We start from the raw sequence: 24,994 nt of genomic DNA, 5'->3' as shown, positions 1-24,994 counted from the left end.
CTGTAATTATATTTAAAAACACGTATTTGATTGTCAATTATATAGTTAATTAAAAACTGAAGGCACAGTTCAGGCAAAAAAACTAATAATTTCCATTGAATATCGAGAATATGATTTAAAAAGTTCCTTTTTCCATTTTATGTGTTAAGTGATGCTTTGACCTCTCTCAAGAACACTTGTATCACTATATAAAAATCATCATAATACAGTGATATGTCATTAGAATAAAACACTTGTTAGCTGAAATTGCCACCTTTTATTACAGTAATTAAAATATCAATCCTCTCCACTTTGAAGAAGCAGCTTGAGGAAAATATTGCAGCAATATTATGAAATACACTTGCACAAGATTTTTTTCCATACAGTAATCAGCACAATGATAGACTCTATATTATCTTATGTCATCACACCACAGTAGCTCAGTTGAACAGCAGTTTATTTTCTCGTATTGCATCATACTTTGGACCATTGTTAAGGGTACACTCCGGCTTCATATATATGTTGTCCAAAGAAACTTTCATCTTTGTTGGCAGCAGCTACTGAATATATTGCTAACCAGTAATCTTCTCTTTTCAGTAGTTACTTAGAGCCTGATTACGATGATGGTGAGACCGCCACCACCATCGTAAGCATGTCTCAAGAAGCCCGTTGGTGCGTCGGAGGCAGCCATAATCCCTACCAAATCCCTGCCAAACTACCGCCATAGGGATTATGATGGCCCTCCATGCCAGCCATTTCATGGCGGTTTGCCTGCCATGAGAAGGCTGGCGGAAGAGGACATTGGGGTCCTGTAGCGGGCCCCCTTCCCGCCTGGCCCTTAGTTTTGGGTGTTGGGGGGCACCCATGGTGCCCCACCACATATCCCTGAAAAATAGTTACAAGGGAACCCTACTCACAACGGAACCAGGGTACATGTATTATAAGCAGAAACAGTGGTTCCTGTGGAACATTATAGAATATTGAGAATGATAATAAAAGTAATGCTCAATCACAATGAACAAATAGGTTATAGTGATATCAAAAGGAGAAGGACCGTACAGGACTCAGTATTAGGTGTAAACAATGGTAGCTTTATATAAATATGAAAATAATTACAAAACTGAACAGTTCATTGTGTCCCCAGTGAACATGAAACCTACAACAATTTGTGAGAAAATTACAACAGTTATAAATGGTTTCCTAATCAATATTAAAGTCGACCATCCAAAGAAATCTGTAATAGGACTGGTTCGCTTTATTTTCGTCTATGGCGTTTCCACCCCTGTGGGCATAAGGGGTCTCTTCGGGACCTAGCAATATAGGGACATTTGAAAGGATGATAGCCTGTCATCGTGATATGCATATACCACGGGAAGTGAAGAGTGAAAACAAAGATGTTACTCACATGGGACCCAGCCGGGCGCCCAGCGAGGGGAAGGAGAGAGATGACGGGAGAGCTTTCCTTGAGGATAAAATTACCATATCAATCTCTTCAGATTAGCCCAAACTTTACAAACATAAGGGCATATTTACGAGCCCCTTTGCATCCCTCTTACAGCATGCAATGTTGTTTAAGAGCAACACAAATTAAAAATGAGATTTATGAAGTCACGCAAGGTCACCTTGCGTGACCCCGAATGGCTTCATAAATCTTAAGTAATGCAATGCAGTGCAAATCACTGCGTGCATTACTCTGCACCAGGGAGGCATTTCCATTAGCATTCCCTAATTTACTAAAAGTGGCAGACCTTGGAATTTGCCAAAAACCTATGCCTAGAAGAATATGTTTATTTCTCCTCGTTCTTTTCTCTTTCTATGTGTGCTGCAGTCTGCAACACACATAGAAAGAGGAAATCACCTCAGGGAATTGTTTTTGTGCAGGAAGATGCCCCTTCCTGCACAAAAACAATCCTTCTATCAATGCAGGCACCCTTGCACCATGGTCCAAGGGTACCTGCGATGTCGCTAGGCAGCCAAAAGAGCTCCAGCACAGGGGAAAAGGCAGGAATGTGCCGTATTGACTTACATATGGCATATTCCTGCTCTTTTCCTGTCACGTTGAGCAGCAAGGTAACTTGCAGTGCTGCACTGTGTGCCTTGGCCATAAATGTGACTCTTATTCTTTAATGTTCCAGGCCGTCAAGCGGAGATGTTTAACATGGGTTGACAGCATGAGAGGGAACTGAAGAGGAGATGGATCTGTGAAAGGATGAAAGTAATTCCCTTCAGACAGAGACATCAGGAGAGGGAACCAAATCAGACGAGGCCAAAATGGTACAATCAGGATTACTGCTGTCCTCTCCTCCCGCATCTTCCAAAAATCCTTTGGGATTAGAGGACATGGTGGCAAAGTATAGAGAAGTCCCTCTGGCCAAGGGATTGAGAGAGCGTCTATTGCCCAGGCCACTGGACACCATGGCTCTGTGCAAAATATTGGCAACAAAGAGTTGGCTAGAGTTGCAAACAAACATGATTAAACAGAGGAATGGATAGATGGTACATCACAGATGACAGAAGGTTGTGGCTGAGACCATCCGCTCTGAAGTTCACTCATCCTAGGAGGTAAGCACTTGAGAAGGATAGAATGTGACTCGCTGCTCAAGAAAATATCTGTTTGGCTACAAGGTTTAAACTGCCATTCCTGGTTCCCCCTTGTCTGTTCAGGTAGGCTCTTGTCTTCTGACTGTATGTCCTTACTGATACATTGGCGCCCACTAGCAAATGACCTACAGCCTGTAGAGCCTTCCATTCAGCTGCAAGATCCCTCCAATTAGAGAAGTGTAACTTCTCCTTCTGTGACACTAACTCTTGACCTCTGGGACTTCCAGCGTTGGTCCCCAACTCATAGACTTGCAACTGTGGTCAGTTGTTTTGGGGGAGGAAGATGTAGGAGGGCCCCTTTTGGTAAGTCGTTCTCTGTCAACCACCACTGCAATTGTTGTTGAGTGATGGATGTGATCATGACATGATAAGAAAGTTTCTAGGAGCTCCGGGACCAATGTGAGAACTAGTGGTTTACTAGTGGCTTCAGCTGGAAGCATTTCCACTGAACCACTGCTGTAGATGTTGCCATCAGTCCTTGGACCTTCAAACATTCTCTGGCCTAAGCCAACTATTGACTGATGAGACAAGAGGGACAGTTCTGTAGTGCTACAATCCTGGAGTGAGGAAGGAAGACCTGACTCACTTGAGTATCAAACTGAGCCACTATAAAAGTCTTGAGATTCTGCTGTGCATGAGAAAGAGAAAAATTAGACAAAAGCCAGTCATCAAGATATGAAAAAACTGATATTCCATGTAACTAAAGATAAGCAATGACCGGTGCAAGTACCTTTGAAAAGACTATAGGAGATGTTGCCAAACCAAATGGAAGAGCTTGAAACTGCAGATGTTGGCTGTCTCTCATTGCAAACCTCAGAAAAATCTGTCTGTCTGGGTGAATGGTAACATTAAAAAAATTCACATCTTGAAGATCTTGAATGACAAGGAAATTGTCTTCCGATAGGAGTGGTATAATCATTTGCAGTGTGATAATATGAACTTTCTCCAACAGGATATGCTTGTTCAGTTCCTTTTTAGTCAAAACAGACCAACAAGTGAGATCTACTTTTAACAATAAAAAGAGAATAGAATAAAATCCTGTTTCTTAATGATTATCTGGTACATGTATTACTGCTCCTTTATGTAGAGGAGTCAGGATCCCTTGAATCATTGACTGAGCTTCTCAGTCGTCATTTGGTAAGAAAGTAAGAACAACCCTGTGAGTAGTGGAGTGTTCACAATGTGGATTGGATATTTGTGTTTTACAATGTTCAAAATGCAGGAGTCCATAATGTAGTCTTCCCACTGTTGAACAAAAAGTGTGAGGAGTGCTCCAACTCTTGCATAGTCACTTCTGTGAATGACCTTGGTCCTGGAAGTTGAGGGGTCAGGATTTATTAGTGAATACAAATACGGTCCTCTGAGCTCAAGCCCATCCACAAAAGAGCAGTTTGTCCTTGCATCTTATGAAGTTCTTGTATTGGAAGAAAATATTCTTCCCCCAAATGCAATGTGAATGGCTTAATGATCTTCTTTTCCTAAGCCACTTTCTGGACAACTGTCTCCAGCTCGTCTCCAAACAATTTAGATTCTGTAAATAGCAACTTGTGGATCAAAGCTCTCTGAGTGGGTTTGAGCATTCACACCTTCATCCAAAAAGCTGTTGATCAACTATTGCTGCACAAGTGGATGAGGAAGCTGCTCAGGGAGCATAAAATGATAGATCAGAAAAAGGTTTACAAGAAGCTCCATCTTGACCAGAATTGGTGTGGTAACTCCACTATCCGGTAAACAATCATATAGGGTTGAAAGTCCTTAAGAAGAACCTGAGTAGCATAAGGCGTCTACTTATTGGATCGGATAGTAACATTTTATGCTGCAAAGGATCTCTAAGCGTGGACTCTACTTTCCTGTCCACTACCTCAGGGTGAGTTGAAACTTCAGATGCCAAGGATACTGAGAAAACCTTAGAAGGCAACTTTTGGAATTTGCATGGAGAAAGAATTAAAGTCTTCAAAAGCATCTTCTTTGGTCATGAACTCGAGGTATAGATTGCTTGTCTGGGTCCTTTCATTATTTAAACACAATCTGCTTGAAAACATCATGCATCGGCATGTCAACCACCTGAACACCATGGTATTGAGCATAAAAAACACTCTTCCTATTGTGGTTTCATTTAAAAACGAAAGACCTCTCTTATATAAATAAGGAGGTCATGAAAATGGCTGACCTGGGCATATTTGCCTCTGTGGTCAGAGTCCTGTTAATCATCTTGATCCCCTCTCTGTCAGTTTACTGAGGTTCAGCACACACAGAGTCCACGGCTTCCTTAATAAGCGTTTGGGGACCAGTCCTTGAAATTTGCAGAACTTCCTCCTCAATTTCAGGCTCAAAATGATGCTGCTTAGAAAATGCCTTTTCATCTTCCATCAGTGCGCTGGTAAACTGACGCTACAGAAGTATCCACATCAGTCTGTAACAAAAAGTGCTATTCTGAGATGCGCTGAAAGAAGCCTCTTTAAAAAGGGACAGAAATTAGTGCAATCTTGTCTACTGCGAGAATTGCAGTTAATAAATTAGAACCCCTTGCCTCCCCACACCCTTCATGTAGAGGAGCACCGGTGCAAAGTAGAGCCAGCACTGATCACTGCTGTCCTGGAATCTCCCTGCCCCAGCAGAGCACATAAGTGGGGGAGCACTTCAGTTCACAATAAAACAATCCACGAAATTGTGAGGATATTAACAAAGTAAAAAATAAACATATCTAGTATTAGTCCATTGAAAACAGAAAGTTATGGGTGTGGAAGAGGAGGGGGAGGAGCCTTCTTGTAGCTCTCCAGTCATAGAGTTGTAAGAAAGATTCTAAAGCATAAGAAAAGGCCGGTTGGAATGTGGAAATGTCTCACTACATAAGTAATGGGACAAGGAACACATAGATGACGGGGAAATACTATGCTAACCAAATTAAATTATCCGATAGCTCAGCCGAAAAAGTTTTTAAAATTGGTCAAGGCTTTATTAAGCCTAAAGCTCTTGAGAGGACTGTATCCCCTACAGTCACCCATTGCAAAGTCTTATCTGACTTCTTTCAGGAGAAAATACGTTTGATTCATTCCCCCTTCCCAACAGCTACGCTCTCTTCTATGTCAAATTCCACCTCGGACACCCATGGCACCTGGTCCGAATTCTGCCCTCTTCTCCCGGAGACATCTCTCAGAGAACTATATAATTGTAAGTCAGGCTCTCCTGGCAACCCCTGCCCGGACCATTTCTTCAAATTATTAGCCCCATGGCTGAATACGGTGTTGAACCCGATTTGGAATTCATCTCTGACCACGGGGATCTACCCTGCTGCCTGGAAACAGGCCTATCTAATGCCTATTCTTAAGAAACCTGATGCTGACCCAGCAGAGCATAAACATTTTAGGCCTATCTCTCTTCTACCAGCGCCCGCAAGAAGTCTTGAAAAGGAAGTCCAGAAACAACTGTCCAATTTCCTTGAATCTAACTGCTGTCTCCATGATTCCCAATCTGGTTTCAGATCAGGCTACAGCACTGAGACAGCTCTTCTGGAAGTGGCTGAAACTGTTTGTAAAGCGGTAGACCAGGGTAACTCTGCAATGCAGGTGCTATTGGATCTCTCCGCGGCATTCAACAGGTAGTCTCATAGAATTCTATTGGAGAGACTCAAGGACTTGGGAGTGGGGGGTTCCGTGCTGGACTGGTTTCACTCGTTTCTTGAGGACCGCTCACAGCGGGTATTCCTCCGCCCCATGTGTCCTCACAGAAACCCCTTGTTTGTGGTGTTCGCCAAGGCTCGGCTTTGAGTCCATTACTATTCAATGTGCATCTTACCCCCTCGCAATGGTTGCAGAGCAATAGGGAGTAAAAGTGGTGTCTTCTGCTGATGATACTCAGCTGGTGTTCTCTTTCAGAGAGCACTGTGAGGCTGCCTCTGTCAACTTCTAAAAATGTCTGAATAATATTGCAGCCTGGATGAGCTGCTTGAAATTGAGCACCGAGAAAACAGAGGTTTTATTTTTTGATCAATTTTCCCCCCTGCTACCGAAGCTCTGGTGGCCAGCTGAGTTAAACCCCCCGACAATCCCAGTAGATTCAGTTAGAAACCTGGGGTTTAAATTTGACTCGGACCTCTCCTACAAGGCCCTGATCTGCCAGGTCTCCTCATCCTGCTTCTGGAAGCTGAGAGCTTTCAGGAGATTCCTTTATCTCCTCCCTGTGGACTGCAGGAAGACAGTGATCCATGCATTGGTCACGTCCCACCTGGATTATGTCAATAGCCTTTACATCGGACTACCAGCATGTTTGATCCACCGGTTGAAAATTGTTCAAAATGCTGCGGCCTGACTCATAAGGAAGGTGCCATTCCGCCACCATATATCCCCTCATCTGCGGTGCCACCACTGGCTACCAGTCAAAAGGAGGATTGAATTTAAGGCACACACCTTTGCCTACAGAGCCTCTAGACGTCGGGCCCGCTTTACCTTAAATTAAGGTTCCAAAATTAGCATCAAGACAGGGTTCTGAGATCCAATCACCTGAAATTGCTCAGAACTCCCCGCTTCTATAAGGCCAGGATGGGCGGCCGAGCTTTCCCGGTGAAAACAGCATCACTCTGGGACTCCTTGCCTACCCACCTTCAGCTGATAAGAGTCTGAACTAGCATTTAGGAAAGCGCTAAAACATTGGCTCTTTAGCCTCCCCCAGCTATCTCCCCTCTTTCCTCTCTGGTAATCTGCATTTAGCGCCGGGACACCTCCGTCGGGGGTAGCCGTGTGCTCTATAAATGCATCCTATTATTATTATTATTATTTAATGACCTTTGACACTGTTTGGAATAATCTCCAATTTCGTTTAATGGTATTGTTTATTTGCATGCAAAGGTGAAGAGATATGGTCTCAGTTACATTAAAGGCAACTCTCCCTTCTTTTACTCTACATCCTAGCACTCCTCTTGTTGTCCTGATATGGATCAAGGTAGGAAACCTATAAGTAGTAAGTTTTAGTGTGTCCTAGTTGCCACACTGTAGCCAACAGCACTCTCTTCACCTCTAGTTTTGCATGGACCATTGAACTATGTTAGACCAAAGATTTAAACTGGTTGAAACCAAATAGACACACAATGTTAGCTGCCTTTTCATTAAATTTCTGTTAATTTCCTTGGTCCAAGGGAAGGTGTGTGCCTGATTTATGCCTCAATAGCCTAATTGAATTTCTCTATATCTGTTTCTCTCTGTTGGTGATGGGCACTAGGCAATTCAAAATAATAATGTAGGTAGTTTCCCTTCAAGATAACACCTCAAGACACAAGATTTGAACCAGCACCAAATTGAGACTAATTGATTGTCTCTAGATAACTTTGCTCGAGCTCTGAAGGGAATAGTAATACTAACAATCTGATTTATACTTTGGCAGAAAGATTAAGTACCATTGCCATGGCAGAGTACTTTACTCCCACCAGTAGGAGGGTAGAAAGCCTACCAAGGTTAAAGATGTCAGCTGGCCCAGTGAACATATCTTACATTTACAGAAACCATCAAAATGGGAAATACATTTTCACATAGAAAATCCCAAAGTCCGACAGTACTGCAGCTTGTAAGGTGAATTCATCATGATGTGGAGTTAAAATGCAATACAAGAAATCTTTAAAACAATACTATATCTTGAGAAAATACTATTGGTGAAACCCACTATCACTATTCATATGACGACATTTATATCACAAGCTAGTGACCAACCTTCATTGCAGAAGGTTGACAAAAATTACCCAATATCAGTAACAAATTATTAGAAAGTCAAGGCTAAAAAGCAACTTCCATGGGGATAGTACCACCCATGGCGGGAACAATATTTGTCATGAAAACCGTTTCCCACATATTGAGATGCCAGAGGCCACATACTACATTAGAGTGAACTAAAAAAGCTATGCAAAATATGTAGTCCAGTCTTCACCATTTTGACAACAAACAATGCACATAAAAACAGCTTGCTCAACCTTGAAAAAGCTCAAGGTAAAAACTGCAAAAGTCATGTCAGCTGAAAAGTATATAAATAAAAAAAAACAATATTAAAAAAATAATACAAATCTGTCATATAGTTTATCTTTAGAAACTATAAAGCAATCAGTAATTCTAAAAAGAAAATACAATAAAGCCTGTCATCAGCCCACCAATTTGGTCACTATAATGTTGAACTGACTGGAGTGGAGTCTATCTCCTATGATCAAATATAACTGGATTTTTTGGGTGAATGATGCAACCCTTTGACAGAACCATCTGATTACATAATTTTCAATGAATGAACACCATAGAACACAACATGAGTGAAAGTGCCTCAATCCTGAAACCTCCTATTAGACTGAGATGACTAAAGCACTAAACTCACCAGAGGGATCATCTTGAATCCCAACTATGAATTGAAAACAGAATTGGCTATCCTCCAAAAGTTTGCCTTTTGTTTTAGCTTGTAAAACGAGTCATAATTCACTAGACAGATAATAAATTGAGTGCTGAACTATAACATATATATCAACTTGGTAAAAGATCATAGTAGGGCAACAGAAAAGCATGTTTTCAATATAATATGTGAAGGAGAAAACGACAAAATTATAATTTCCCGGAAATATGGCCCCACCTTGGAGGCTAGTGAAAGAAAACATAGACACTCTTCCAATAATTAGTGTACTTGATATTCTAGTTGGTATTAAGAGATTTGGTAGATGGTATCCTGTGCTCCTTCCCTAGAGTTGCTAAATATAGAAAATGTAAAAACTTATGAAAGTCACTTTTACAATCAAAATACTTGATGACTAATGATTTGTATGTTCCTCAATTAGTTACATGCAAAAGGAATACATTTCTCCTGGTCTCCTTAGAGTAGTTGTTGAGATATTCTGGAACGCGTTGCTGGTTTGAATTTGCAACACCTACGAGTAGGCAAGGACAATCTGCTGTCCTGTAATATTTGATTTCTGGTGAAGCTCCTCCAATTGCATGTGGCATGGACAGTGCATAATCAGCATATGCTAGATAAATGGACATCAGGAGCTACTCCTTGATTCCATATTGATGACCCAGGCAGAATCATTTTTACTCCAAGACAGCAAGCTGCATCTCACAGATATGCAAATTGAGGCATGGAGACAAGGAGAAGTTAGGTATATTTTGGCAGATATCTTGCTCCCCCTTTAAAGGGTTGATAGTCTGATACTCCCCCTCTGAGCAGCAACTGTACTATAGGCAGTAGTGAAAGGAATGCTGATGTGTGTTTTCCCAGTGTCATTGTCACACACATGTAGAGCAAAACACAATCCACCTGCTCGCAGTTAGGTATGTACATAGACCTCACACTCAACCACAGCATATACAGACATGTACACAATCCCCCATCATTTTCTTTATGTAAGAAAGCATATTCTTATTATTATGGGGCATTGGGTCAACTTTTTTACTTGAGGGAGGCCTGTAGGACTCTTCCACTAAAGGAACCAAAAGAAAAGGCCTGTCCCCACACACAATCATTCTGCCACCACCAACTGTCTCACTAAGCCCAGGTAGAGAAGACAGTAACCACTCTACGAAACAGGGGAGCACTTTTGGTTATGCCTTTGATCACAGAGCACAACCTGGGGTTGCAAACCATGAAACAGGGAGGACTCTTAGGGGACCTGCATGATTGTCAAGCTCATTCATGGAAAATGACATAGATTAGAGGGGATCCACAAAGGCAGCATGAATATCCATTGACATGCAGGAAACTGTCCATCCTAACAGCAGCAAGTTGGATGAGTTTGCTATGGAACAGATTCTGTAGAGAGATGATGATTGTCTTAGCTGTTGGTCTCTTTATGGGCTAAGTTAAATCATCCAACATGCAAGTTTGCTGACATGGGTTTGCAGTTTGGCTAAAACGAATTTGCCAATGACAATATGACTGTTAGTACACTACTGTTGGACCGGGCACTCTCTGCAGGGTCAGCCACAAACTGTCTGCCTCCCACATTCCTATTTTTGCTGAATGTGCTTTTGTTGGTCTTAGGGACCTGTGCACTTACTCAATCCCTAAAACATGGTACAGTTGGCTTGCACTTGATTGGCATCTCATGTTTGAAACACCACTTTCAGAAATATTGGCATTTACCTGCCCTTGTTGCTTGCTGCCTACAGCCCAGCCTAGGTCACATGACTGGATGTAGTTGACAGTCGGACTTTGCTAATTCCTTCCAGGCAGTCACACAATAGAGGGAATTAGGTGTGTCCGAACAGGCCATCAACTAGCAGGATGGTGAAGGGGAGATGGGCACATCTCTACTTGCAAATGAATAGGCTGTGCTCTGCCTTTATACAAAGGACTTGTCAACACCGCATTGTCCCTGCAGCCAGCTTGTAGCTAGGACAGGGGTCAGGAAACTTCAGGCCCTTCAAAAGGGAATTTTATAGAATCTTCTCCTAATCAAAAGAAGGTACCAGGAAAAAAAAGGAACCCTTAGACCCGCTCTACAGTTCACTTTTTGGAACTGCGGAAGGACTCTTAGAGGATCGCCTCCTGCTGTGGCCTGCTGTGCACTCCAAAAGACTGATTTGCTGCACCTGGAAGAACTGCTGTGCTGAATGTGGACTGCCTTGAACCTTCAGAAGCCTGCCTTGCTGCTCGAGCCCTGCTTTATCACTTAAACCAAAAACTACAAAAGTGACTCTAAAGGCTAGATTGATGGCCTCCTGTTCAGAGCCACAGGGACATATCAGGCTCTTACCATCCTGAGCCGGCCCCTAGACCAGGTCTTATTGAGTCCTGAATCCTCAAATGGGTGCCAACCCAGTCCTGGACACCTGGTTGTGGTGTTAATGTCCCCGGATAGGCAAAATCAAAAACATGGGCCTTTGAACATTTTTGCCTAAAAAAGTGCTCTGAGAAACGAGGGAAGACCAGGACCATCTTACTTGTCTACCTGCCCAATGTGCATCACCAGTTGGTCTGACTTCGCTCTTCTCCACAGCAGCAAACTCCCTCAACAGGGATCTGGCCTCCTGGAACTGTCGTCGGCTACGTAGAACTATTCACCACACCTTCATCCAGAGACTTCCAGAGAACGACTCTCCTCGGACGTCAGCTGCAGCCTTGTCCCACTGAACTTTTCCTTCTCAGGAAAGTGTATTTGTCTTTGAGCTGGTCTCGCATGAATAGATGTCTGCTGTGAATGTTTGATCATTTAGCTGCTCGTTTTTACCTTAATCTTTAAAAATTAGCTCTCCAGTTCTACTGATTGGCTTTCTGTCATTTTGGTGTCAAAAATAATTTAGTAAAAGTTACTGAATATTTCCAAATTTTTATGAGATTTTTCTTGCACTTTGATTTCACTTTATTCCTGTTTGTGTGCTGCATAAATACTTTACGAATTGCCTCTAAGTTAAGCCTGACTGCTTTTTTGTGCCCAACTACCCATGGTTAAACACAGGTTCATTTTTTCTGCTTCATCCTGACATGGATTGTGGCTGTTGGTTGACCAGTGTTAACACAGTGTTTGGACAAAATACTGGATTTGAATTATTGAGTTGCGGAAATACCAGAGAAAAAGTATTGTGATACAAAATTATTGTGATGCATTAATATAGTTATCAATACTATTGTTGTTGTTGATATCGTTTTCAATAATATATTTGTAAAAAATGTAATTTATAAATTATCTTTATGTGTATTAATTTATCTGAGTTATTATTGTTTGTATATTTGTTAATACTAACTAATTTATAAGTTTTCAATTTAATTGCTAGTAGAAATTTATTTTGTTGATATGGGCTGCTAGGTTTGTAGGGCTGTAACGTGTGAAGTTAATAAATTATAATTAATAAATTCGTAATTTATTATTAATTATCAATTGATTATTATTATTTAAATTGTGAAAAAAATGTAGTGTTTTAAAACATATATTAGGTGCAGGCTGCTGGGTTTGAAGGGGTATAGGGTGGGAAGTTAAGTAATAATTAATTACTGATCAATAGTTCTTTTATTATAAAATATTTAATTGATGACTAAATATGGGAATTGTGTAATAATTATATTTTTAGAAGTTATACGTTAGGTTTTGCATGTTGTGTTTGTAAGGGTATAGGGAGGGATGTTTTTCAAGTAAAGATTAATTAGTTGTAAATCTATAATAAATATTTAATTGACTAATAAATGTGCAAATTGTGTAATAATTGTGTTTTTCTAAGTCATACATTGGTTGTGGGCTGCTGGGTTTGTAGGAGTCTAGAGTAGGAATTTAATTATTAATTAACTACTTATTTAATTATTACATTATTAAGTACTCTTTATTTGATTGTTAATTGTGTTACATTTTTTTAATTTAGTTGTTTTTTTAGGGCCTAATTATGATGTTGAGCAGACTTGTATCTGCCGGACACCACTGCGGATTGGAATCGCCCGACCATAGGTCAGCGGTTCCAACAGCAGAATTAAGATGCACCCACCCTATTGGCGGTCGGAAATATCCAGTTTACATTGGCGGCTTGTGCGGCGGGCAAAAAAGGACCGTAGCACAAGCTGCCATTATAAAATAGATGTTTGTGAACATCCCTGCACAGTGTGGATGGCACCATGCAGTGCCTGCCACAGGGTGCAGAGATGTTTAGGGGAGGACATAGGTGCTCCCAGGCACCACAGTGGAGGCCCAGTGGGGAAGGGGGCCCTGCTAGGGGCTCCTAAAGTAATTTTTCAACAGCCTTTCCATTTCAGAAAGGCCGACATGAAAAGGCTGTTGAAAAATGACATAAAAATCCTGACAGCAGAGCAAAGGCTGGTTCCACCATCATTATGGGATTGTGAGCATTTCCAAAGCTCTGACAGGCTCCTTGAACAGCAGTGGATGGTCCTTACACCAGATGTCTCCACCCGTACATCGTAATGCAGTGGGCGGACCGCAGGGGCAGATGTCGGGCAGACCACAACCAATAGTCTGGTGGTTGCCGTCCATCCAACATCGTAATGGGCCCATTATGTGGGATGGTAGGTTTGTGGAGTTACTGTGTGGCAATTTAATTAAGTAATACATAAATGACAATTGTTTACATTGATAATGAAGTAATAATGTGTTCACTTATCATGTTAAATGTTTAATTGTATGTGTGTGTGTATATATATATTTATTTATTTTTTGGGTGGGTTATTTAACAAAGTTCATCTTAAGAGTTTTATATTTGTTTTGAAATAATAGGGTTATGTTTCATGTATGTTATTTGTTTGAAGTGAAGTACTTTCCACACAGACTGAAGAGGGAATAGTAATTGTTACCCCTCCAAAGTCCAACACTTTCCCTACTGTTGCACAGACTGGAGTGAGACTAGTAAATGTTACCCCTCCTAAGTCCAATGCTTTTGTTGCTGTTGCACAGACTGGAATGGGAATAGGTATTCTTGCCCCTTCAGAGCCCAACACTTTTACTACTGTTGTAAAGACTGGAGTGGGAATAGTAAATGTTACCGCTCCGGAGTCCAATGCTTTCTCTGATGTATTCCAGACTAGAGTGGCAATAGTACATGTTATCTAAAGTCCAACGCTCATGTGTGTGTGCTAATATTTATATATCATATTAAATATTGCTTATGTTTATTTAATTTACATTATATCAATGTTATACATTGAAATATTTAAGATTTACTATTTTAAATCATATATATATATATTACAAAACAATTTAAAAAAAATTAATTCTTTTTTATTTATTAGCCATAAGTATAAAACAATACAACACAGGAGAAACCATATCCAAAAGAACAGAACACAAGTAAGAATACAAGTACATGAAAAAAAAAATATAATTTAGGGCTTACATTATACAATCAAAAAATAAATGCATGAAAAGAAACAGAAAATATATCTCGGATACATGGGGGCGTCACGGAGGATATCTACGATACACATTAAGCACGGAGAATTTCGAAATTGGACAAATTGGAACCAGAGATTTACACTCCGAAATATAGGCGCTGCCACACCAGAAACCTTTGCGGTTTGGAATTATCACCGCTTAATAAAATCAACTGATATACGGAATATAGCCTTGAGAAAGTCACGGGACAACTTCCCCACTTTGCGACGAAACACGTGTTGGCTGTAGAGAACTACTGGGAAGATTTGTTCAAAATAAAGAGAACAAGAAAGAAGAAGGAAGACTATATATATTTTCTTGCACATCAATTTGTCTATTATTCTGTGGAAACACGCTACACAAATTTTACGTGTGCTAAGGAGTGTAATTTGTTACAGAAGGCTGAGGCCTATCCTGAGGAGTAGGGTGGTTCTCCTCATCTTATAGCACCGTCATATATTGGGTTTCTTCACATTGATATGTGCAAATACTCTCTGTGGCGCCTTTACCTAAATCTAATAGCACTGTCTAGCTTTATTTGGTATTTTATGTAATCCATACCAATGTAGTGACAACCTAGCAATATCAAGTGTGAGATTATATGTGCTCCTTACTGACGTGGATGCTGTGTACCTTGTTTGAGAAATAAAGTTCGACTTTAATGCCTATATTACTATCTGGGAAGATGACATCAATGAGAAGTAAAACTTTAGATCAATGGATGCGCAGTGAAGCTTCAGAATGGTTGTTTTACGACTTAGGGCCTTATTACGATGGTGTTGCAGCCAACAAGGAGTCAGTGGTCCCACCCGCCATATTTTGATCAGACCGCCATGTAGGCAGTCAGAAACTGCCTTTTTAAACTGCAGCTTGTGCCGCAACCTACAAAAGGGCCGCAGCACAAGCCGCGGTAGAAAAAGGCATTTTTCAAACATCCCCTGGCAGACAAGGGTTCGACCTCCTGCATCCTAATGTGGCGGTTAGTCTGTAGGGCTGCCTGTCCGTGGAACCACCGTCAAGGGCCTGTTGGTGGCAGTTCCACCAACATCGTAATGTGTCCCTTAATTATTGCATTTTTTAAGAAAGATGGAATGGCCATCATAGTTGTTCCCTAGGTTAAAGAACAACACTGTAAAACACTTTAAATGTAAACATGGTTTATTATCCTTAGCGAGTGGTTCTAATTAGCAATCACCTTACCACAAATCAAGATTAATATTGTTTCTGATCATGACAGTTATCATACAACACTTTTCCGAGGTGCTAGTTTTTATTCTTTTTTACAGGAAACAGGAAACTGATATTACCCTGCTGGAAAGAATCTGAATGCTCTGTCTGCAAGTCAAATTCGAATGGAATTATCTTTATAGTTTGAAAATACATACTAGTCACAAGCAATGTTGAAATCACAATACAACAAATACACAATGTGCAAAATTAAACAAAATTTGTAATAGACAAATATCAAAGATCTTAGTGGCATATTTACAATGAAGTGACAAAGTGCGCCATTAGCCTTACTGGCTTAACTCCGCACTCTGCCACTTTAGAAACGCAGGGCTGCACAATATTTACAAGGATACGGTGCAGGCCTGCATTTCCCCCTGCATTGGAGCTAAGCTTAGCAGCCTATCGCCAAGGCAGGTCCCCTGGCACCATAGTGCAAGCGTGTCTGCGTTGAGGGGAAAATTGTTTATGTGAAGGAAGGTCTCTGTTCCTACACATAAACAATCTTTAAATTACATTTTGTAACTTTTATGTGTGCTGCTTAGTGCAGCACACATAGAAGTTGAAAAACATCTTTTTTCTTATTATATATATGCAGGAAGGGTCACCTTCCTGCACATAAACAATCAATGGCACATTGCTGTTTCTATGTGTTCTGTTTCTATGTGTGCTCCACAACGTGGGTCCTGTGCTCTCCATGCCACTGGAGTCAAGGTATCCTGGCTGATGAGGGGTAAAACCCTGAAACTAGTCCTAGGATACTTATTTCCAGTCCAGGGAGGACCTGGCCTGACAGTTCAGGCTGGACTGTTCCAATTGGACGCAGAGTCAAGACTGATTTTCATATGGCTGGGTTCAAACTGGAATGGCATGGGTCAAAAACACAATGGATTTAGCCCAGATCTCTCTATTGGGGTGAATGTATGACATTGTTCTGCATTATGTCTATCAATTGTTCTTTTTGCATTTGTCACCCCGAGTGGGACGGGTATGCCCAGATGTGGGTCCCGTGCTCTCCATGCCACTGGAGTCAAGCTATCCTGGCTGCTGTGAGGTGACACCCCAAAACCAGTCCTAGGATTCTTGTTTCCAGTCCAGGTAGGACCTGGCCTGACAGTTCGGGCTGGACTGTTCCTATTGGACGCAGGGTCAAGACTGATTTGCATATGGCTGGATTCAAACTGGAATGGCATGGGAGCAAAACAACTATGGATTTAGGCCCAGATCTCTGTACTTGGGTGAATGTATTACATTGTTCTGCATTCTGTCCATCAATTGGTATTTTTGCTCCTGTTCCTGTGGGAGGCAGGAGAGCAAGAGCAGAGAAGACGAGTTACCAGAACACAAGGTGATTTTAACTTTTTTATTATTACTACTCCCTCCTCCCCCCACGCGACAGCCCCTTGACACCCCCCTATGGCCCCCCACATGACCCCATGCCTGCCCTCCCACCCGTGAGCCATGCTGGCCACCCTGTGCTCCTACGTATGAAGAAGATCACACACTGAGAGAATTGAGCAAGGAAACCAGGGCTGCTGCCAAGGACCTCACCAAACTGTTCTGTGGAGCAGCAAGGCAAAATGGAAGGTCTCCTGTCCCCTATGAGAGCGAAGATAAGGTGCCTTATGTGTGTGTGTAATGAGTCTTCAGGGGCCGACCGTTACTGATACAAAGCCTGCTGAGCATTTGCCTTTTCCCAAACTGCACCTAATGTGGACAGGGATCAGCCATACAGCATACCAATGCGACTATTTTAAAATAATGCAAGTGGGAAACCCCAAAATCTTCCAGATACCAGTGCAGTAATAAGAACATGTGCTCTGCAGCAGTAGCTGACAATACTGTCCCTGGTGTTTTGTTCCCTGCCCTCTTATTGGAATACATCCCCATGTAATTTGCTGTTGGGTTTATCCGTCCTTCAGGTGTACAGGGATGCACCATACTACGGGAGGGAGTTCAGCTTGGAGCTAAAGGCAGAGAGAAGGGGTTCTGTTCATGCCTGTCTGAAACATGAAGTCTTAATCTCAGTGTTCTAAAAACAGTTTCATACATAACTGATTTTCTGACATGTGTTCCACCCTTGTTGTTATTGCTGGTAAATATTTATCACTGGTAACATGCTTGAGGCTCCTCTCGTGTGGATTTGCGAGATGTATTGAATGGGAATCAAGGACACTATAACATCAGCACTAGGGGTGTCATACGTGCCTCGCTCTGCCTTGGTTTCGACCCTCAAGATCCATGTTGTTTTTATTGGTTCTGCCCCTGTAGACTTAATGTTCCTGTTACCAACCCTGTCATGTGTTGACTTTTTTGGGACCAGACTTTGGGTGATCTCAGAACAGAGTAAGTGCAGCGGAGAGTGCAACACTGACACAGACTCACTGAGGGAAAAGCAGGGAGGACTTCCCTGGGGGAGCAGATGTTCCATTTCAGACGAATGGACAAACGGGTGGACTGAGACCATGTGTGGATGTCTTTCGAGAAAACGAGGTGTTCGGACATTAGCCAGCCAGTGCTCTATTATTCGTGGTTTTAAACACTCTTAATTTTGACAGAGAAGCAAACGAAACAAGGGGCATATCATCAAGGGCTTTATCTCCACTTTTCTGGCTTTAAAAGCCAGAAAAGCGGAGATAAAACCAACGCCCTATCAGCAAGAGGGTGCTAACATGCGTTTTCGCATGTTAGCATCCTTTTACACTACGCCTACTTTTGTACCTCTAATTAGATACAAAGTGGGCGTTCCTGACATACACTACATGTCAGGAGAGCAATAACGCGTCTTTGCGCTATCAGCAAGGATGCCCTTGCATTTTAGCAGACGTTCGTTTTTGGAGAAAACAGTTTTCTCCAAAAACTAACATCTGCTAAAATCCTGACTAAGCCACCCCTAACACTGGGGGTGGATTATGCTGATACGACCACAGGGTCGTATCAGCAAGGTTATCGCCCCTTTGCAGGGAACATCGCTGGAAAACTAGTGATGTTCCCTGCAAAACGGCGATAACATCGCTATCTCTGGAATTTTTATTGCTCTGGAGCAGCGCGTTGATGATAACGCGCTACCAGGGTGATAAAAAGCAGAGATAGCCAGCGATAAGAAAATTATCGCTAAGCACGGCCAGCGATAATTATCGCTGGCCGTTGCTGATATGGCCCCAATATACTGTGGGAAAACATTTTGCATATGGTCACTCGATTCCTTCAAACAGGGAATCTGAGATATGACACCAGGTTTCATTATATTTATAACCATGTATGGCCGCTGATGTCCTGTCACTGATCCATATTCTGGAAGAAGTGTAAATGTTGCATTTGCCTGCATTCCTATGGCTAAAAGGTGGAGATTAGATGTCGGGGTGGGAAGGAATGTAGACATTCCTCCCCTTGGAAATTCAACAAAGTCCTTGTTAGGGAGAGGTGGCTGACTACTTGTTCTTCCTGAGCACTGCTGGGTTGTCAAATGAGAAGTGTGAAGAGTGAGACTACAGATTCTATTGCTTAGGTGAAGAGGTTTCTAGGCACAGCCTTTCCTTTTCTTCTACAAGAAGGCTGAATGACAGCTAGATGCAGTATCTCACACACCTCATTGTAAGCATGTTGTGAGTGCTCCAAATTAGACACAGCCCCAGTGCTGCCTGCCCTGAAAACCATTACTTTACACAAATCGTCATAAACTGATTGTTCTCTCCTTCATCCAACCCTGATCATCCCATGGAAAGGGAAGAAGCATTACTTTTGCAAACTCTTAAAGTATAACATTCATATTTTGTGTTTTCTTGACATTGGATTTTATTAGAAAATGAAGCCATACTTATTTTAGAACTATATACACATGAGTAAAGGTTGTGTGTGAGCATTGTGGTGTTCTCATTGCCTACAATGATATTGCAACACATGCAAATAAAGTTATTTCTTTCTACAGATTTGTATGTTGTCTCAAAAGCCTCCACGATACTCTTAAGAACCCTGTATGAAAACTGACTTTGACCTAAGATATCCATCTCTCAGCTCTCCCTTTTTATTTCAAATGACTCCTGCCTCTACACACAACCTACTCTAACTCACATGCATGTTTGCTTTAATCATTACTATCAGATCTCTTCAAATTGTCCACAACTTATTACAAATATCCCAACCTCTGATTCAAAATGTATGACCTGCACCCTAACAGAACCTAATTTCACATAGCTCATCTATCAATACCACCAACTATTGCTTGAATTTCCCATATCTCCTCTCCCATGAAGATCATAATTGACTCCTTCAATGTAATCTAGCACATAGTAACTGGAGTAAAGGCATGGAATGGTTCTTGCGGAGCACATGACTAAGCCAATAACCAACAATAACTGTGAAAAAAAGAAAAACTAATCCTAGGACCTGGAGCAGCATGCTACCTAGTGCAAAGGCACAACAATGTCACATCAGAAGTAGTAAGTGCTATACAATTAGAACACAATATATATCCAACACTAAATATTAATACCATCAGAGCCAGAAGTCAGACAGTTTGATTGTAGTTGGCTCACAAAAGACAAAACTGCTAAGGGTCATATCCATCACCCAGTACTAGTCCAAAGCAATAAACCACCCATCATCAACTGAACAGGCACAGAAACTTAGTTTCAGTTTCACCGTTTTGATGCTTGTGGGGATATCTCAGCCCCCGAGCACCTAAACACATGGGAGAAGTATCTTTGGAAAGGGGAGAATCCTGGCTTTCCAATGGTACCCTTCCCAAGTGGATCCCTGCTTGGGGATTGCCTCAGAAGGGCGATCCCCAAGCAGGGATCCACCCACTAGCCACCAGGGAGGAAGGGCCCAAAACATATTGTGGAGACATCAAAAAACGACCTGGTTCTGCAAAGGGGATCACTTCGGTTCAATGGCGGCCTTCTAGGGAAACCTACCAAAACGAGATATCTTTGATACTAGATACCCGGGGGAATTAAGGGCGGTATGGCTTGTGTGGACCCCCCAATATTTTCCCACCCAGAATCCCCTGCAAACTTCACATTTATCGGAAAAATCAAATTTTTCTTAGATTTCTGTGTGGGAATGTTGTAGGTTCACCGGGGTGGCACAAATTAACTACCACCCAGCGTTCCCCCAGGTCTCTCGATAAAAATGGTACCTCACAAGAATAGGTGGGCCAAGTACCAGCGACAGGCAAGGGCCCAAAACGTATTGTGGCGACATCAAATGTACCTATCACAAAACAAACTGGTTTAGCAAAGGGGGTCAAATGATACCTCACTTGTGTGGCTGTTCAATGCAGAATCGGCTAAGAATGTATTTTTATGTTATTGTAGCTCTTAGAATTTGCTCTGCTTTACTCTCATTCCCTCCGTTTTTGGCCCCTCCCAGGCACAGGCCCTTGGCCCAGCCACACATGTGAGGTATCATTTTACTCAGGAGGACAAGGGGAATGCTGGGTGATAGGAAATTTGTGCCGGCATGGTGATCCTACACAAAAATGTGTGGAAAAGTGATTTTTTTTCAGCTAAATTCCAGGTTTGCAGGGGATTTTGAGTAGGGAAACGTTGAGGAATCAACACAAGACATACCTCCCTGGACTCCCCAGGGTGTCTAGTTTTCAGAAATGTATGGGTTTGGTAGGTTTCCCTAGATGGCCGCCAAGCCAGGGACCAAAAACCTGGGTGCCCCCTTGCAAAACCATGCTGCTTTGTGATAGCTAGTTTTGATGTCCCCACAATACGTTTTGGGCCCTTGCCTGTCGTGAGCACTTGGCCCTCCCACATGAGTGAGGTACCATTTTTATCGGGAGACCTGGGGAAATGCTGGGTGGTAGGAAATTTGTGTCAGCCCAGTGATCCTACAACTTTCACACACAGAAATAAGAGAAAATTTTAATTTTTTCAGCTAAATTTGAGGTTTGCAAGGGACTCTGGGTAGGAAAACTTTGAGGGAACCATGCAAGCCATACATCCCTTGTCTCCCCAGAGTGTCCAGTTTTAAGAAATGTGTGGGTGTGTTAGCTTTCCCTAGATGGTCGCCGTGCCTGGGGCCAAATACCCAGGTGCGCCCGCTTGCAAAACAGGTTGTTTTCGGAGAGGTAATTTTGATGTCTCCACAATACGCAATAAGTTTTGAGCCCTTGCCTGTCTCAGTTACTTGACCCACACTTACGAGTGAAGTACCATTTCTATCAGGGGACTTTGGAGAATGTGGGGTGGGTGGAAGTTTGTGGACCCATGCAGATTCCATGTGGGGAACATGTATTTTTTTCCAAAGTTTAAGGTTTGCAAGGAATTCTGTGTAACAGAACCTGGCGTGAGCCACACAAGTCACACCCTTCTGGATTCCCCTTGGTGTCTAGTTTTAAAAAAATGTATATGTGTGCTAGGTTTCCTAAGGTACCGGCAGACCTAGGGTTCAAAATCCACAGCTAGGCACTTTGCAAAAAAAGGGTCATTTTTCACTGTAAAAATGTGATGTTTCCACGTTGGGGTTTGGGTCGTTTTCTGGTACTAGGCCTACCCACACAAGTAAGGAACCATTTTTATCAGGAGACTTTGGGAAATTCGGGGTGGGTGGAAGTTTGTAGATCTACGCAGATTCCTGAACTTTCCAATCGCAGAAATGTGAGGAAAATGTGTTGTTTTTTTTTTACAAAGTTTGAGGTTTTCAAAGGATTCTGGGTAACAGAACCTGGTGAGAGCCACACAAGTCACCCCTCCTGGATTTCCCTGTGTGTCTAGTTTTCAAAAATGTATAGGTTTGCTACGTTTCCCCAGGTACCGGCAGAGCTAAGGTTCAAAATCCACAGCTAGGCACTTTGAAAAAAAGGGTCAGTTTTCACTGTAAATATGTTGTGTGTCCACATTGCGTTTTAGCCTGTTTCCTGTCGCGGGCACTAGGCCTACCCACACAAGTGAGTGAGGCACCATTTTTATTGGAAGACTTTGGGGAATGTGGAATTGGTAGAATTTTGTGTATCCATGCATATTCCTGAACTTTCCATCGCAGAAATGTGAGGAAAATGTTTTGTTTTCCAAAGGTGGAGGTTTGCAAGGGTTTCTGGGTAACAGAACCAAGTGAAAGCCACACAAATCACCCCCTCCTAGAATCCCCTGGGTGTCTAGTTTTAAAAAATGTATAGGTTTGAGAGGTTTCCCTAGGTGCTGGCAGATCTAGGGTTCAAAATCCACAGCCAGGCACTTTAAAAAAAAGGGTCTGTTTTAACTGTAAAAATGTTATTTGTCAATGTTGATTTTTGGCCTGTTTCCTGTCGAGGGCACTAGGCCTACCCACACAAGTGAGGTACCATTTTTATCAGAAAACTTTGGGAAATGTGGGGTGGGTAGATTTTGTGGATCCGTGCAGATTCTAGAATTTTCCATCACACAAATGTGAGGAAAATGTGTTGACAAAGTTAGAGGTTTGCAAGGGATTCTGGGTAACAGAACATGGTGAGAGCCACTAAAGTCACCCCCTGCTGGATTCCCCTGGGATTCTTGTTTTCAAAAATGTTTAGGTTTACTAGGTTTCCCTAGGTGCCAACAGAGCTAGGGTCCAAAATCCACAGCTAGGTACTTTGGAAAAATAGGGTTAATTTGCACTGTAAAAATGTGGTGTGTCCATGTTCTGCTTTGGCCTGTTTCATGTTGCGGGCACTAGGCCTACCCACACAAGTGAGGTACCATTTTTGTTGGAAGATGAGGTACCATTTTTGTTGGAAGACTTTGGAGAATGCGGGTGGGTGGTATTTTGTGGATTCATGCAGATTCCAGAACATTCCATCACAGAAATGTGAGGAAAATGTGGATATTTGACAAAGTTCGAGGTTTGCAAGGGATTTTGGGTAACAGAACCTAGTGAGAGCCACTCAAGTCACCCCTTCCTGGAGTCCTCTAGGTGTCCAGTTTTTAGAAATGTATAGGTATGCAAGTTTTCCCTAGGTGCTGGCTGAGCTAGGGTTCAAAATCCACTCTAGGCATTTTGCAAAAAAGGGTTTGTTTTTACTGTAAAAATGTGGTTTGTCCACGTTGCGTTTTGGGACGTTTCCTGTCCCTGGCACTAGGCCTAACAACACAAGTGAGGTGCCCTTTTTATTGGGATACATAGGGAAACACAGAATTGTAGAGCAACTGTTATTATCTATTAACTTTCTATGCATTTATTGGCTCTGGGTTCATCGGGTTCTTGGTGAACCTACAAGTCCTATATATCCCCAAAACCAGAGAAGTTATGCAGTTCTAATGGTATATTTCTTTAAAAAATCTGTTATACTTAGAAGAAGTTACAGGTAAAAACGTTGGCACAAAGTGTGCTTTTTTCCAACTCATTTTCAATTTTTCTTGTTTTCAACTGTAAGGAACCCATTGGGATTGCGGGTGGATCACCACCGCCGGCTGGCAGTGGCGACCCTCCCGCTGGATGGCTCCGTATTACCCCCCCATGCCATATTACTATGGCGAGGGGCTCTGCGGCGGAAGGTAAGACCGTCCACCGCTTTACCGCCGGTCGGATTTCTGACCAGGCAGAAAAGGGCCTGAATATGGTGGAGGTGCCTTGCAGGCACCGCCATCCATATTAGGATGTGGCATATTCCATGCCTTTCCATGGTGGAGGCTTCGCTATGGAAAGGCATACAGTGTTTGCTACGGGGCCAGTAAGGGCCCCCAGGGGGGTGGGGGGGTGGGGGGGTGGCGAGCTGCACTTGGGGGGTACCCATGGTACCCCCCTACATTAGCATGGACAAGGTGGCAGGCACGGCACCGCGCAGTGCCTGTCACGTTGTGCATGCCAATGCACAACGACCATTCACAACATTGTAGCGGGCGGTGCTGTGAGCACCGCCCTCCACAATGTTGTGAATGCGGGATGCCACTGCCACGGTGGTGGTGGCATCCTAATTGATGGTGCGGGACAACAGCATCACTGGCGGCCGGTCCCGGCACCACTAGGGTGACAGGCGGACAAGAGTCCGCCCGCCATCCTAATGGGGCCCTAATTTTCTGTAAAAAAACCTTGAAAGATTTACACAAACGATCCCTTGCTGCATTCAGAATTTAAAAAAAAAATCCAATTGGCCGCACTCTGCTCGTCCTACCAGCGTGTTACCCCAAAGCATTGTGGTCCATGAAGTAGCGTCGGCGGGTACGCCTATGCCAAAAGTTTAAAATGAAAATGAGTGTCGCGTTAGCCATCCCTGGACACGTGTTTCGAGGTAGTTGCCTCTCGTCAGCAGGGAGTAGGTGTGTGTGTAGGGTTGCTGCGTAGGCTGCCAAAAAATATTCTCAGGTAAAGTACCACTCAAGGCGCACAGGTGCGTAGCCATGGGCTCGTCAGCCCCACCGGCTCAAGGGAGCCTGAATATAAACAAAAATC

This window comes from Triturus cristatus, chromosome 5_1, assembly GCF_964204655.1.
Source record: "Triturus cristatus chromosome 5_1, aTriCri1.1, whole genome shotgun sequence".
NCBI lineage: Eukaryota > Metazoa > Chordata > Amphibia > Caudata > Salamandridae > Triturus > Triturus cristatus.
The sequence above is the reverse complement of the archived record's forward strand: the minus strand, read 5'-3'. Positions refer to the sequence as shown.